This window comes from Macaca mulatta, chromosome 9 (genome assembly GCF_049350105.2).
Source record: "Macaca mulatta isolate MMU2019108-1 chromosome 9, T2T-MMU8v2.0, whole genome shotgun sequence".
In the NCBI taxonomy this organism is placed as follows: domain Eukaryota; kingdom Metazoa; phylum Chordata; class Mammalia; order Primates; family Cercopithecidae; genus Macaca; species Macaca mulatta.
Genome location: NC_133414.1, coordinates 31,988,822 through 32,001,927, shown reverse-complemented (window position 1 = coordinate 32,001,927; position 13,106 = coordinate 31,988,822). Strand labels below are relative to the sequence as shown.

At 44.4% G+C, this 13,106-nt stretch overlaps 1 long non-coding RNA gene across 1 annotated transcript; it reads right to left on the bottom strand.

Moving 5' to 3' along the window:
- Positions 1-963: 963 nt before the first annotated feature.
- On the bottom strand, positions 964-5,523 carry LOC144331388 (uncharacterized). Its single transcript, XR_013398491.1, has 3 exons — positions 5,322-5,523; positions 4,608-5,093; positions 964-3,103 (listed from the first exon to the last, which is right to left on the bottom strand). It is a non-coding gene; the product is annotated as an uncharacterized LOC144331388 (long non-coding RNA).
- Positions 5,524-13,106: the final 7,583 nt, after the last annotated feature.

The following is a 13,106-nucleotide window of genomic DNA, read 5'->3' as shown; positions in this document are numbered from 1 at the left end:
AGGCTGGTCTCAGCCTCCTGGGCTCAAGTGATCTGCCCACCTCGGCCTCCTAAAGTACTGGGATTACAGGTGTGAGCAGGTAAAATTATTTCTTTAACAGAAGGAGAAAAGTGAATTTGTGCTTTCCCTGAACAAGTAGCAGATGTAAGCAATGAAATGAAGACAACAAGGACATGGTTCCATGCTCAAAACAGACACCAGACAGAGCAGAGCCAGCAGCACCTCAGATGTCTCCCAACTGTGCTAAAAATCCACACACACACGCACTCTCACACACACACACACACAGACACACACACGCTCTGAGTCTGACTCCAGCAGTAAGAGCTGTCCCTGTTCTCATGCAAGAGCTTATGAGCCCTGCTGCCCCAAGGTCTCTGGAGGGAGAGGAGAACTGAAGCCGGGTCCCGAGCAGTCAGGAGTCAGCGTGAGCCGCGGTTCGCGTCTGTCTTCCCTGCAGGCTGTCCGACGCCTCAGCTCAATGAATGAGAAGCCGCTTAGACAAGGAATGTGAGCCTGAGCGCTCTGAGCATGGTCACTGCTGCATCCTGAACACAGGTTCCTCCAGGTGTTCGTTTGTCTCACTTGCTGCTTTGGTCCATGAGCCATAACCCATGGAACCTGAGGCATCTGCACGAGCATTTCAGTGCAGGAAAGCGCCATCTTCACTAACTTTCAGCTACTGCAGCAAGTTTGGAAGAAACTCAAAAGAGAAAAGATGGATTCAGCCTTACAGGTTCTGTCAGGGGAACGGTCCCCGTGGATGCTTGGCTGTGGCTGTTAACCTCACACACGCATTAAACAGCTTTACTGAAGAGAACACAAAGGAGAGGGGAGGCTGGTTAATGCAATTTGAGGAGAGAAATGTACAATGGAGAGGTAATGGAGTGCATTCAGTCTACTCTACATTTTTATATTAGTTTTTAACTGACAAATAATAAATGTACATATTTATGGGGTACATAGTGATGTTTGAATACATTTAATATATAGTGATCACAGATTCACTAGTGGTCACTAGTGATCGCCCACTAAGCCCTAGATACATAAGCTCTACCATTCTGTCCTTGGGGAAGTCACCTTCCCAGTGCAAGTGACTTATCCACTTAGCTCACTTGTGGCAGCCCTGGAACACAGGTCCTCTGGCTCCTAAAACTCTGCTGTTTCCATTGTACCACCTTATTACCTAGTGATGTTTCCTTCCTACTACACACATGACTTCACCATTAGAAAGACTTTAGTATAAAACACAAACAAGATTTAGAGTCTGCAAAACATCTTGGATTAAAAGGAAAACATTCCACATTTCCTGATAAGGAATACTATGCAGCCATAAAAAAGAATGAGATCGTGTCCTTTGTAGGGACACGGATGGAGCTGGAGGCTACTATCTTTAGCAAACTAACGCAGGAACGGAAAACCAAATACTGCATGTTTTCACTTATAAGTGGGAGTTAAATGATGAGAACACATGGACACATAGAGAGAAACAACACACACTGGGGCCTTTCGGAGGGTAGAGGGTGGGAGCAGGGAGAGCATCATGAAAAAATAACAAGTGGGTACTGGGCTTAATGCCTGGGTGATGAAATAATCTGTACAACAAACCCCCATAACAGGAGTTTACCTATATGACAAACATGAACTTAAAAAAAAGAAATTTCTGATAAAGTCCATATTCTAGAATCAGCCCTGATACAGGACTGAACAGCACAAGCTATGCAGTGAAGAAAGCCCCATACCATTCTGTCCTTCGGGCAGTCACCTCCTCCTATAAACCTCCTGTTTTCCAACCAACCCATAAAGTATGCCTGCCAAGGAGAGGGCATATTCCTGTCATCGCGGAGCACTGTCATTAATAGAACAGTACTAGGCCACGTCCCAAGGGCTTGGGTTCTCCGGCTTCGTACAGGACACAAGCTCACTGCCACCGCCTCTGCCAGCCAGTCCCCAGCCGCCATTCTCCACAGTCTGCCTAATAAGGCAATCTGCAGGTTGACTGGTGGCTTACAGGTCACCACGGCAAAATGCACACTCTGGGCTTGAAGCAAAGGGAGGGGCTACCTTTTGGCAGACAAAGGGTTACCCTGTGCCAAAAACTCTTCCAAGGCTGCACTGGGACTCCATTTACATAATAATAGAAACTTGTCACTGCAGCTGGCCGGACTCCAGCCACAGGGTCCAGCTTACAGAGCTGAAGAAAGCTGAACTTCGGCAGTGGCCTGGAGCTTGCTCAGCCTTTACACGGAAACTTCTCTTTGCCTTCTCCCAACCTCATCAGAGGACTCCCGGAAAGTCCATCTTGCAGGAACTTATGCGGCATATATTCAATTCCCTGAGACTCCCTCACTTCAAAATAGCAACCTGCAAAGAGACTGCATATCCCAGATGCTTAAAAAGGAGCCATAGGTCAGGGAACAATTCTCAGCATTCCAGAAAATCATTACACGCCAGCGAAAAGTGGACGTCTGTATTTCCAACTATGGAGGCGGAGTTGTTGGTCAAGTCATGCCTGATAACAAACGTTCATTATTTTTAATTCTATGAAGGTCTGGGCTCAGAGACTCTCCCAGCCCTGGCCCCTGCGCTGTACTATGCATATAAAGAAAAGAACAGATCTCTGGTGATTAATTGCAGCACATTCATCATTGCACAGATTTCCTTCAGCTTTTAGCCACGGGGCCCCTTTGTCATTCAGAAGGCATCCCACCCACTGGCTCACCAGAATTTAATATGTCCCAACGGAGTTTTGAATACTACCAGCATTTCAACAGCGGACTGGAGCTGCTGAACCACAGCAATATTAGGAAGGGGGTCAGGGAGCATGTGATAGCAATTACCGTGGAGGGTAATAGTCACCAAACCACTAGTTCAGAGTCCTGCGCCTAGTCAAATCTAGCACAGCTGAAACGTGTGCTGGTGGCAAACAGAGACGCATTTGATGCTCATCCCTTCACTCTGCCCTTTGTGCCGGTGTCCAGTGTGGACTCTCTTCACGTTAAGACAATTCCTGTGCAGCTTCTCGGACACCCGCAGTGAACATACAGCACCCATTCATTCTCTGCTTCTCTGGGGAATGAAGTCTGGGATGTCTGAAACAAGACTTATGAAAAATGGTTGCCTATTAAGAGCTGTTATGTTAGGGACATAAATAGCAGGTCGATTTTTAGTTTGCACTAATCCAGCATTTATCAATTCAAATTACGTTCTATGGGGCTGGGCACAGTGGCTCACGCCTGTAATCCCAGCACCTTGGGAGGCTGAGGCGGGCAGATCACCTGAGGTCAGGAGTTGGAGACCAGCCTGGCCAACATGGTGAAACTCTGTCTCTACTACAAATACAAAAATTAGCTGGGGGTGGCACATGTCTGTACTCTCAGCTACTTGGGAGACTGAGGCAGAAGAATCGCTTGAACTCAGTAGATGGAGGTTTCAGTGAGCTGGATCGCACCACTGTACTCCAGCCTGGGTGACAGAGCAAGACTGTCTCCAAACAAAACAAAACTCCCAAAACCCAAAATAGTCCCTAAGGAATTCTCTATAATAGAGTGGGAAAGGAAAATAAAACCTTGGGACCCCCAAACTCACTATGCCAAAGTGAAAGTGAAACTTAGAAAAACTGCCTTTCTTTTGTTCCCAAAGAGATAATTGTGACTTCACAGGCTTACTTTACCTTATGTAAAACGTAGATTTACCATGCAAGAGACAAATGTGTAATTGACTTCCCCCTCCTTTGTTTTCACAAGTAAAATGTAGATTCACTAAGTGCTCATCAGAGTCTCACAAGAATGTGACCACTTGCCTCATTCTCTACTGATAGGGCTTCGCTCTGTGTCCCCACCTGAATCTCATCTGGAATTGTAATCTCCACATGTCAAGGGAAGGACCTGGTAGGAGGTGGTTGGGTCGTGGGGCGGTTGCCCCCATGCTGTTCTCATGATAGGGAGTGAGTTGTCATGAGATCTGATGGTCCCACTGGGACTTAGGTCTCTTTCCCAGGAGCATCCTCAACCTTGGCAAAATAAACCTTTATGTTGATTGAGATGCCTCAGTCACTTTTCAGCTCACAAAAGGTTATCAGAAATTCCTGTCTGGATATTCATGGCAAAGGGAAAAACAAACAAACAAACAAAAAAAACAAGGATGTGAGACACTCAACACCAAAAGCCTGTCCTCCAGCTCTGTGGAAAGCAGCATTGGGAAACGGAGTTTTATTTCTTTATTTATTTTGAGACAGAGTCTTGCTCTGTCACCCAGGCTGGAGTGCAGTGGCATGATCTTGGCTTACTGCAACCTCCTCCTCCTGGATTCAGGTGATTCTCCTGCCTCAGCCTCCCTAGTAGCTGAGATTACAGGTGCCAGTCAACATGCCCAGCTAATTTTTGCATTTTTAGTAGAGACGGGGTTTCGCCATGTTGGCCAGGATGGTCTCGAACTCCTGACCTCAGGTGATCTGCCTGCCTTGGCCTCCCAAAGTGCTGGGATTATAGGTGTGAGCCACCGCGCCTGGCCTGGAAACAGTTTTAAAAAGTAACACCAACCCTGTGCTGCCCTATTACATGGTTGCCCGCACAGCCTCGACACTGAAGCACTCAGCTCACACTCACCTTTGTCTCCTCTAACTTAGGCAAGGGAGGAGAGGATCCACAGCTGACTAACAGTGTGGCCGGAATCTGGAGGGGAGAAGAGCGGCCCATTCTAACCCCCAGAAACTGTGGGGACTTCACCAGTCCCCTTTCATGTCCCCTGCAGCGTGCAGCCACGGAACAGGCTGGCATTAGTTTATTTTAATGACAAGCAGCTAATTTCCTACTGTTTAAGACCAAGTTAGATGGCACTGATGCACCACCATATTCCCCCTTTCCTCTTCAGCTGCCGGCTTTGGGGGCTGTTTGAGTCCTAATTGGAACTTCCACCCAGAGACCAGGCAAGAAAAGAAAAGGAGGTGAAACAGTTTAGCTGCTGGCTACTGACTCTTGCAGCAAGCTCTTTCGATCAGGACTCCTGGAACAGGGGGTCTGGAGTTGCCGAGAGACCTGGATCTACCTGGATGTTCTTATATGGCCAAACCTCAGGACCTCAGGAACTGCAAACTGAAAATAGGAATAAAAGAATACATTAATTTCCCACATAATTGGCAATGTCTACCAGACTAATATTAAGTTTGTTCTCATTAAATATAATGTTGTAGAGGGAAATTCCTCCCTTCCAGCCCCTAGGATGCCCTCCTTAATCATATATCACCAGACCTCCCATCCCATAGGCACTCCCATGTTAAGTAAGGCTGCCCAATAGGTTCCCAGCACAAAAGAGCTACTCACATGCTTGATTGTACCGAGCCAGCCCCTGACACTCAGCCATGATGGAATATATTTAGTCACTGTCTATTCCTCAGAACTAGAAGCTTTGCATTTCCCCCTTGATGTTAAAACGGCAGTGTCAACTACACGGACAAAATCATAGACTTTTATCAGATCTTTTCCTGTGCTAATAGCCTTTGGCTATTGGATCACATATGGCGTCTGGTTGGGCATCAAAAAGTGATCGTAAAATGAGGAAAGACTCAAACGTCATTTGCAACCCATTTATATAATACTTTATTTTTAAACACATTGTCAGGCTGTATTTATGGATGTTATTTTTAACTTGGATACATGCTTACCTTGTGTTAAGCTTAAAATATGCTGAACAGTTTTAAACCTCATCCTGCAGTGCTGATTTGACTTAGTCACAGTTATTCACATCTAAGAGTATCAGCTGAAGTACTAACCACTCTGAAAAATAACGCCTTAAAAACTTGATTCCTGGATGCACTCTGTCGCCCCCTGGTGTCAAAAAAGAATTGATGCACTTCCCAAAGCCAATTTTACAAAACACTCTTGCAAATGGAAAACCTGAAGCTAGGACATTTTTTTTCCGCGTAGGTTTTTGGGGAACAGGTGGTATTTGGTTACATTAGTAAGTTCTTCAGTGGTGATTTGTGAGATTTCGGTGCACCCATCACCCGAACAATATACACTGAACCTGATTTGTAGTATTTTATCCCTCACCCCCTTCCCACCCTTTCCCCCTGAACTCCCAAAGTCCATTGTGTCATTCTTAGGCCTTTGCACCCTCATAGCTTAGCTTCCCCTTTAAGTGAGAACATACGATGTTTGGTTTTCCATTCCTGAGTTACTTCACTTAGAATAATAGTCTCCAATCCCATCCAGGTTGCTGTGAATGCCATTAATTCATTCCTTTTTATGGCTGAGTACTATTCCATCATATATATACACCATAGTTACTTTATCCGTTCGTTGATTGATGGATATTCATGTTGCTTCCACATTTTTTCGATTGCAAATTGTGAAGCAAGGAATTTCTGTTTAAGGTAGCTTTAATATCTCCAAGATACACAAGAAGTTAAATGTTAGCAAATTATTTCATTTATTCACTCAACATATATTTATAAACATCTAATACGCCAAGCCTGGTTCTGGGGCTGTGACTACAGTGAGACAAACTCCCTGCTCACGTGGACTTAGGTTCTAGCAATAAATAAATAAAATGTTTCACATGCCCATTGACCTTTTCTTTTCTTTTCTTTTTGGAGATGGAGTCTTGCTCTGTCACCTAGGCTGGAGTGCAGTGACGTGATCTCAGCTCACTGCAACCTGTGCCTCCCGGGTTCAAGCAATTCTCCTACCTCAGCTTTCCAAGTAGCTGGGATTAAAGGCGCATGCCACCACACCCAGCTAATTTTTTGTATTTTTAGTAGAGACGAGGTTTCACCATGTTGGCCAGGCTGGTCTCAAACTCCTGATCCACCTGACTTGGCCTTTCAAAGTGCTGGTATTACAGCCGTGAGCCACTGTGCCCGGCCTGGCCTTTTCTTTTAATGTATGTGAAGGGAAATGTATTTACGTGCATGAAATGTCTGGGAATGCCCGTGATTTTGCATTGCTGCTTTCTCTTTTCAGCTCCTTATCTGTCATTCTCATCTTGACCTCCCCAGGCAGATGCAGAACTTTCCACCCCACGGCCTCAAGAAGAACCTGTTGAATAAAATGACTACGGGCCATGGAATCAAAACCCAGGGAATCCAAACTAAGAGGCTTTATGGTTTATGGTCAGCTAAATAAAAGGGCTTTTACAGTTTCAATTGCCCATATTAGAAGCTAAAACATTGACAGTTATAAAAATGAGGGAGTCTTATAAAAAACTAATAGGTCTTTATAAAACTGATGCAATAACGCATCTTAGAAAATTTTTGTATATAAACACTGCAACTGTGTGAACATGTGCCTGTAGTCCTAGCCACTTGGGAGGCTGAGCCAGGGGGATCCCTTAGGCCCAGGAGTTTGAGTCCAGCCTGGGCAGCATAGTGATTCCCTATCTCTAACAAAAAATAAAATAAAAATAAATTCTCCCTTGACTGCGTACCAAAGCTCCTGTGCATATCAACGGAGGCAAGGAGAAGCAGTACCTGGAGAGGGTGGGGGTTATTTTGGAACCTCAGCTCAGCCAGGGGCAATGGAGCTGGGGGCGGAAGTGGCAATGCTGTGTGACTTCTGTCTCTACTAGCAGCCACGGACGCCTGTTACACTTGGACCCAAGCAGTCCTACATACGCTGTGAGTCACAGTGCTCGTGAGTCACCTGTTCAGAGAATGTGAGTTCTGCAAGCAGCATTTCTCTTCTCTTCACTATGGATGGTGAAAGAGCATCAACAGGATGGAGAAAAGTCAATGGTCTGAATCTGGTGTTTGAGCTCACCCGTTGTCTGTCCCTGGGGCTGCCTGCTGTAGGCATGTTACTGACAGCAACACGTGGCGGCTTCTCCATCATGCCTCCAGGGAATTTCTTCATTTCAATTCCTTACTACATACTGGGCTTGCTTGCAGGTCATCCCAAACCTTAGGTCTTAAGAATATTGCTATAGATATTCCTTTTATGAGCTAGCTGATCATATCTTTGGAATATGGTAAAAATAATTAATACTAGAAGATGGACCCACAGGGAAAAGGGCAGTCAGGTATGTCTGAAACCTAAGAAAGAATTTGGCTGTGTTTTTCCAGGGATGTAAGGATAATAGTATATAGAACAGAACACCTAGGGCAAATCGTTGGTTAGGAATGCCATCTTTTTGGTTCTTTCTTTAGTGTCTTGCTATCTGTCCTGAATCTTGGAAACACGCTCTAAAAGAGTTCTGAAAAATTTTGCCTTCGAGGCTCACCTTCACATAAAATTCACTATGGCTGAAACGAAATTTATATTCCTTCTTGTTTCTGTCTTGGGTTTTCTCTAGAATTGGTGGTGCTGGGGCTTGAAACATCAGAGAAATGTTTGATGTTTTTCTTTCCCTTTTTTCCCCTCTCCTTCACTAAGCGTGGGACAATTATTCCTTGTGTCTTTTACATACATCTGTTTATTGTCAGCCCCCATGTGGGGATGTCTTGGCAGTTGTGTATGTTGGCCTGAACCTCAGGAGAGAAATCTCAGCCAGAGATAAATTTGGGGATAAATAAACCAAGAAGATAACAGGGTAGGTAGAGGGACAGGGTAGGTAGAGCAAGAAGATAAAACCAGGCTAAAAACCTAAAGCCAAAAATGTTTTTTAAATGAGCAAAGGGATCACAGAAAAAAAATCAGAAATGGGCAAGAGGAACTGGGCACAGTGGTACGTGCCTGTAATTCCAGTAATTCAAGGCTGAGGCAGGGGTATTGCTTGAGCCTGGGAGTTTGAGACCACCAACATAGTGAAACCATGTCTCTAAAAAAAATTTTTTTTTTAAATTAAGTGTGGTGGTGTGTGACTGCAGTCTCAGTTACTTGGGAGGCTGAGGCAGGAGGATCACTTGAGCTCAGGAGTTAGGGACCAGACTTACTGAATGGACTTGACTTAGAGATGCATTACCTGTGGGTACCCCCTGAAACTTACGGCATGTGCTACAGTCCCCAAAGTTCCCTAGAGTAGTCTTAGACTCAGCCCTATCTGTCACCCCAATGGTATAATGACTCCCGCACTGGTCTATAACAGTGCCAGAAATCTGACTAATAGGAGTTCATTGATTTGGGTTAAGGCAGTGACTTTTTGTTTTCAAACAAATTTGAAACCCATTATTATTCAGAGCCCAAATATTCAAGCTCCCCCCACTGCTCCTACACTCACAAAACGTAGAGCTGGAGAGCAAGTCAGATTGCCCTGGGGATAGGAGTGGGTCTGTCCATTCCCGAAGGTGGCTCAGATCTCCTGGTGCAGGGTTTGGGGAACAGGGGGGTCAGTCCTAAGGTGACATCATGGGGCCTTTAACCTCTGAAGAACTGAAGCTTTCAGTCTGAAACTGTATTTGAAGATGTCTCAATTCATACTTCCATTCTCTTGGGAAAAGTTACATATTGAGTCAACCTCAGTGATTAATTCCCAATCGTAAATTCATCTGTCAAGTTGGCCAGCTGAGCCCACAGGAAAGTAGCCATCCACAGTGTCAAGGTTAATAGAAGATGGAGAGGACTAGCTATTTCAGATTTTCTCACACTTTAGTGGGCATTAGGATCACCTGAGGAGTATGTCAAATCTCTGTTTCCTAGAGGCCACCACACCCCTAATTCTGATTCTGCAGACCTAGACTGAGATAAAGGAAATTTTATTTTAACATATTTTTCAGGTGAGGTTCCCAGGCTGGTGGTGAGAACTACACTTTGAAAAACACTGGTAAAAACGTTGTAGACCCAGTTACAGGAGATATCCAGAACAGGTAAATCCACAGAGACAGAACACAGATCTGTGGGTACCAGGGCTGGGAAAAGGGGAAATAGGAAGTGAATTAATGGGAATAGAGTTTCCCTTTGGGGAGATGAAAAAGTTATGGAACTAGAGAGAACCGATGGATGCGTGCTATGAATATACTTAATGACTCTCATTGTACACTTTAAAATGGTTAAAACAGTACATTTTATGTAATGTCTATTTTACCACAATTTTTAAAATAAACAAATAAACAAAAACACTGCACACATTTAAAACCTCTGCTGCCATCATCACCGCTGAGCTGACCAAGTCTATGTTTGATTTGCTTCGTGTTTCTGCGTGGTCTCAGCTTTGTGGCTGCTGACTCCATGTAGGTAAATGCGTAAGTCAGCTGAGGAGCTTGAGTCTTTACCCCTGTGTTGTTTGGCTCTTGCATCTTCATCTTACTTTCTGTGGCCCCAGATAAGAGGATGGAGAATAATGTATCCATTTGCTCCTTTTAGTTTACTGCAATATGTGGTCGTTTAGATGGCACAGGATATCACCAGTGCAGTCCTATTTTATATAAAAATAAGTAGGATGAGACTGTATCTATAGAGTGAAATTAATACAGTTAATTTGATTAAAATGAGACCTTTAAATAATAGAACCTTCTTAATAATTGATCATGAGAAGAGCAGCGACTTTGAAAACCTTTTGTGGCACATGTGTGCTGGGTTTCTCACTGGCAACGCAGTTACAATCATTGGCCACTGTAGAGATTAGTCACTTTTATTTTTCAATAATCAAGCAATTCAAATCCACTCACCTTCTCTGTGATAAGTGGTTATCAACAGTATGCTAGCTCACAAATTTTTAAGCTTATTTTGGAATCATTTTAGATTTATAGAAGGCCAGGCGCGGTGGCTCAAGCCTGTAATCCCAGCACTTTGGGAGGCCGAGACGGGGGGATCACGAGTTCAGGAGATCGAGACCATCCTGGCTAACACGGTGAAACCCCGTCTCTACTAAAAATACAAAAAAAATTAGCCAGGCGAGGTGGCGGGCACCTGTAGTCCCAGCTACTCGGGAGGCTGAGGCAGGAGAATGGCGTGAACCCGGGAGGCGGGGCTTGCAGTGAGCTGAGATCCGGCCACTGCACTCCAGCCTGGGCAACAGAGCCAGACTCCGTCTCAAAAATAAATAAATAAATAAATAAATAAAAATAGATTTATAGAAAGGTCGTGTAGAGTCCAGAGTCCGCACATACCCTTTTCCCAGCTTCCCTGACATGAACATCTTACACGTCCACAGCACGTCTGTCAAAACCAAGACATTAACATTGGTGCAATGCATTAACTACAGGCTTTATTCAGCTTTCACTCGTTTTTCTAATATTGTCCTTTTTCTATCCCAGGATCCAATCCAGGACACCACATTGCTTTTGGTTCTCATACTTCCTTAGTCTCTTCCAGTCTAGCGTTTTCTCAGCCTTGCTTTTCTTGACTTTGACATACTTGAGGAGCAGTGGTCAGGTATTTTGTGGATGTCCATCCTTTGAGGTTTTATTAATGTTTTCTCATGATTCAAGTGGGGTTATGGATTTTGGGGAAAGAAAACCACAGAGGTGAAGTGCCCTTCTCATCACATCCTATCAGGGGGACCTACCATGACTCATCCCTGGTGAGGTTAATTAACCTGGATCACTTGGCTAAGACAGAGTCCCCTGGGTTTCTTCACCAGAAAGTCCCCATTTTCCCCTTTCTGTGTTCTATCCATGGGAAGCAAGTCAGTCAGTCCAGCCCCTACTCAAAGGGAGGAGAATTAAGCTCCATTTCCTGGAGGGGGATTATCTACATAGATTACTTAGAATTCTTCTGTGAGACAGACTTGTTTCTTGTCCTCAGATATTTATTTATTCGATCATTTATTCATATCGTATGTCCTCATATGTATTATTTTATTCTCTGAGTTAGAATCCACTGCTATCGTTATTTATTTTGTTTTGTGATTGTCCCAGTTTTGGTGACTGGGAATTTTCTCAGTTTGGTTCCTGTGTTTCTTTGGTATGCGCCTCCCTTAACCACAGCATTTCCTTATTCTCTGGGACTAACAAGATACTGCAGACTCATTTTGCATTTTCCCTGACCCAGTCCTGAAATCAGCCTATTTTCTTTTTCTTTTGAGACAGAGTCTCGCTCTATTGCCCAGGCTGGTATGCAGCGGCACAATCTTGGCTCACTGCAGCCTCCGCCTCCTGAGTTCAAGCCATTCTCCTGCCTCAGGCTCCTGAGTAGCTGAGACTACAGGTGTGTGCCACCACGCCCACCTAATTTTTTGTATTTTTAGTAGAGACGGGGTTTCACATGTTGGCCAGGATGGTCTCGATCTCCTGACCTTGTGATCCACCCGCCTCGGTCACCCAAAGTGCTGAGATTAGAGGCGTGAGCCACCGCGCCCGGCCAATCAGCCTATTTTCTAAGGAGTCCTGGTTTCCTTTACTGGCGAATGAAATGGTATTAGAAGCAAGTCTGTGTGTTGAGAATGCTCATAGCTACTGGAGTGCCACTGTTTCTAGGTAGATGGGCAGATTTATATTCATGTCTCCGACTCTAATCCAGTATCACAGAGTTCAACTCTAGTCTTTCTCTTTTGCTTATTTTTAACTTCTCTCTCTGACAGTGTGAAATCTGGCTCCCATTATCTGCAATGTTTTTCTTCATTTGTTTACATGTGAAGTATTTTAAGAATTGCTGATACTGGCCGGGCACGGTGTTTCATGCCTGTAATCTCAGCACTTTGGGAGGCCAAGAAGGGTAGATCACCTGAGGTCAGGAGTTCAAGACCAGCCTGGGCAACATGACGAAACCCCGTCTCTACTAAAAATACAAAAATTAGCTGGATGTGGCAGCCCATGCCTGTAATCTCAGCTACTCGGGAGGCTGAGACAGGAGAATTGCTTGAACCTGGGAGGCAGAGCTGAGATCACACCACTGAACTCCAGCTTGGGTGACAGACGGAGACTCTGTCTCAAAAAAAAAAAAAAAAAAAAAAAATGCTAACATTGACCCCTATGAGACAGAAATTCACCAACTGGAGTACAGTGTTTATGTACAGATTGTTTTGCCTTTAGACTTTAAATATCCAGTCAAAACACTGTTCTCAAAGTTACCTAGATCAGTGGCTCTTTTCATACTCCTTCAGCAAATGCATGTCATACATTTGTAATACAGTTAGGTCTTTTCGTCACAGACTCAGTTCTATCCTGGGATTCCTCAACATCTTGGATGATTTTTAAAAATAGCATACAATGAAGTTCCCGCTTTGTGGTGTATGGGCCTACGGGTCTTGACAAATTTATGAAGCCATGTATTCACTACCCCAGTACCATAGAG